The sequence below is a fragment of the Bison bison genome, unplaced genomic scaffold (genome assembly GCF_000754665.1).
Source record: "Bison bison bison isolate TAMUID 2011002044 unplaced genomic scaffold, Bison_UMD1.0 scf7180017864518, whole genome shotgun sequence".
Lineage (NCBI taxonomy): Eukaryota > Metazoa > Chordata > Mammalia > Artiodactyla > Bovidae > Bison > Bison bison.
Window position 1 is genome coordinate 20,088,048 of NW_011495071.1, and position 277 is coordinate 20,088,324.

A 277-nucleotide genomic window follows, 5' to 3' on the forward strand; every position below is an offset into this window, starting at 1 on the left:
GCCACCAGGCTCCTCTGTCCATGGGATTCTCCAGGCAAGAATTCTGGAGTGGGTTGCTGTGCCCTCCTCCAGGAGATCTTCCTGACCCAGATCTCCAGCATCTCCTGCGTTGCAGGCAAGTTCTTTACCCACTGAGCCACCTGGGAAGCCCTCCATTCATTCCATGCTAGAGAGGCAATAACTTTGGATCATAATTTCATTTTTGTTTCTAGCCACTTCTTTATGTTTTCCCTCTGTCAATTTCCCTTGTGTGTGTGTATGTGTGTGTGTGTGTGTG

General features: G+C 49.1%; 1 protein-coding gene across 1 annotated transcript in view; it reads left to right on the forward strand.

The window, feature by feature from the left end:
- The window catches only part of CTPS2 (CTP synthase 2), a 37,016-nt gene that overhangs the window by 1,022 nt on the left and 35,717 nt on the right, over positions 1–277 (forward strand). The gene's annotated exons all lie outside the window — the stretch shown is intronic.